Genomic DNA, 2,983 nt, shown 5'->3' with positions numbered 1-2,983 from the left:
TGTCCAAACAGAAACACAGGGCAATTTCATGCAGGGTCCATGATGGAAGCCGGAAGCAGCTGCATTGCAGAGCCGAGGTGGGGATAAAATCTGGCCCAACAGTGAAGCCAGAAGCAGGTGCTGCTTACCACTCACCACAATACAGTTCATGAAGCATAACCGGGACTTGAAGGAACGTCCAGGGGCAGACCAGGCTGCCAGTATCTTAGAAGAGATCCTAGGAGATCAGATGAGCTGTTTGGCGGCGGGAAAGCTTCAGAAAATTCCAGAGGACCCATGCCACTTAGCATGAACTTACCCCAAGTGGGATCTGTTTGTCATTGCTGGTTCCAAGAGTTCGTCCCACCACCCCCACCTGCCCGTTGTCCCACCAGGGGAAAACTCTGAGTGGGGGCCAAAGAAACAATCCCTGTGGAAGGGGAAAGGGTGTTTCTCATCCCAAACCAAGGGAACACACCCACAAAACACCACTCATAAGGAGCAGAGGGGCCTGCAGGGAGAAATAGGATTCTGATGCTCATTTGGGTATCTGCTTCCCAGTGGGGAAGGGGACCATGCAGGATAGAGGGGCTAAGTGGACCCTGGGCTGTGGGGCTAGGAGAGCTGGTGCTAACTCACTGTTGGATGTGAGCCACAATAGGAGGCTTATAACCCCTCCATGCAGCCTCTCTAGTCTAATAAGGAGATGGTAGTGTGATCAGTGGAGCATCTGGACACAATCAAAGGGCACAGGGAGTGATATCTCCTCCAGCCTCCTCTTTCAGCTGCAGATTCTCCCTCTGAGTTACGGGAACAGCTTCTCCATGGACTCAGGAGTGGAAAAAACAATGTTTTTTTCTCAATGCTTAGACTTACCAATAGTTTCATTTTATCACAGGAAGGCTGTGTGGCATTTTGAAGTAGAATTAGTAATCTACATAATTACAAATTATGTTCTTAAAAGAAGCTGCTCAGTGCCATGCCTGACACATGGTGGAACTCCACTATGAGACATCTGAGAAGCCAGGGTGCCATGGTTACAAACAAGGACTCCAGGTGCAGACTGCTTGGTTCAACCTGGACCAGTGATATGAATTTTTGCAACTCTCTGTATTGCTCTGTGCCACAGTTTTTTCATCTAACAACTAGAATTAAAAACAAGGTTATTGTGAAAATTACATGAATTAAAGTAAGCAGAGTGCCTACAACAACAGCCCCAAGAAAATGGTCAGCCCTGAGCATGTTTTTCATTATTACTCTTAACGAGGTTACGAGTGAATGCACAGACACGAGCCATGAGCCTGGGGTTTCTCTGGCACAGGCCTCAGAGACCCTGCTTTTAAAATCCTCCATTCACTCATTTGACCCTGATAAGGGAGGAGTCTCATCAGAGAGAAGCAAGCACCCAACTTGGGGTCAGACATCCCATGGTCAAAGTTGAACTCCACCACTGTTCAGCTGGGTGACTTTCCCTCTCTGATCCTCGTGTTCCTTTTTGATAAAAACAGCACAATGGCAGGCCTATGGGGATTGAAGGAGCCAACAGAAAAATGCGTGTCTTAGTTTGAGTTTCCCGGAAGTAGATCCTGAGGCAAAGATTCAAATACAAAAATTGTATTTGGAGATGACTCTAGGACAGTAATTCTACTGCAAGTTCTTCCTTAGGGTGGTAATCCCAGGAAACACTAGTAGAGGAGTGGGGAACTGAGACAGGAAAGGAATGCAGCAGTTAAAGGGAGCTTCATCAAGAACGTTTCCATGGTGGCAGCCAGGACTCAGCCCTGTCAGGTACCTCTGAGAGACAGCACAGAACATGTGTCTCAGAGTCATCCTACCCACAGCAAGGGAGTTGGGGTATTTATCCACCAATACCCACCAGTCACTCCTCAGGGATCCTTCCAAGGGCATGATTCCTCCTGAAAGCTCTGCCTCTACTGCAAGGGTCAGACCTGGGGTTGAGGGCAGGGACCCTGACAGCACCTCCAGCAATGAGCAGCAACGCAGCCTAGTATGGAGAGTTTCAGTCAGTGACTCCAACACACACACACACACACACACACACACACACACACACCCCACACTCCAACCCCAACAAGGTGTGTCTGTACATACACATACAAGCGTACATGACTGTTACCCACTTTGATCCTGTTGACTCCATGGGATAGACAACAAGGTGGGAATCAGAGGGAAGAGCAAAATTAAGGGGAGTGAAAGTCTTAAGAACAAAATGCAAATTTAGGCAGAAAATCCACGGGGAAGAGGAGTGGTCTGGACATCAAATGCCTGCTGGGTGGCACCTGCTGTACACACACTGTCAGTAATTCTCCAAGCAGCCTTGTGCAGTAGAAAAAAATCCGCTCAATTTACAGATGACAGAAATGTAGTTCAGAAAGGAAAACTGATTTTATTGTCTCAGCAAGTTATTGGTTGATATGGACTCCCAGATCTTTCTGTCTACAAAGCCTACAAATTCTCCCTTGTTAGGCAGGCTGGGTACCAGGCCCTGCTTCTGGGCTCTCTTTTCCTGCTAAGCCAAAATGGCAGAATTGACAGAGACATTATCCCCCTTCACCACCTGGAGTAAAGCCAATGAAAGGGGATGGGAAACAGGCCATGAGGCCCTCCACCGACCATTCAATGTCTTCTGGATTGCAGACCCTCAGAACTCTTGCACCACGTTCTGGCAGCACTCCCAGTGTCTGGCTGTCTTCTGAGGTTGTACAGGATCCAGTGGAGGCCACTGGCTGTGCTGATATATCCTAAGAGGCAGCCACACAGGCTCGGGTCTCTTGGCCACTTCAGCACCAGAGGTTGGTCAGCACCCATGCACTGAGGCCCTCGGGAGAATGGAAGGAGGGAAAGGAAGGGCAGAATGAAGTGACAAAGGGTCCATCCACCATGTTCCTGGATGGAGAGACCCCTGCTCCCACAGTAGTCCACACTAGGACCACGATTCTCACTCATGAAGATGCCAGCCTCCATTTATATGTCCTCATCTGAC

At 48.8% G+C, this 2,983-nt stretch overlaps 1 long non-coding RNA gene across 1 annotated transcript in view; it reads right to left on the bottom strand.

The window, feature by feature from the left end:
* The window catches only part of LOC111528566, a 3,578-nt gene extending 905 nt beyond the window's left edge, over positions 1-2,673 (bottom strand). Inside the window, exons 1-2 of the long non-coding RNA XR_003306995.1 lie at positions 856-2,673; positions 129-234 (exon numbers count right to left, since the gene is read on the bottom strand). This is a non-coding gene — a long non-coding RNA (uncharacterized LOC111528566). The remainder of the gene's footprint in view (positions 1-128; positions 235-855) is intronic.
* Positions 2,674-2,983: the final 310 nt, after the last annotated feature.

This window comes from Piliocolobus tephrosceles, unplaced genomic scaffold (genome assembly GCF_002776525.5).
Source record: "Piliocolobus tephrosceles isolate RC106 unplaced genomic scaffold, ASM277652v3 unscaffolded_248, whole genome shotgun sequence".
Classification (NCBI taxonomy): Eukaryota; Metazoa; Chordata; class Mammalia; order Primates; family Cercopithecidae; genus Piliocolobus; species Piliocolobus tephrosceles.
This window is presented reverse-complemented; position numbering and strand designations above follow the sequence as displayed.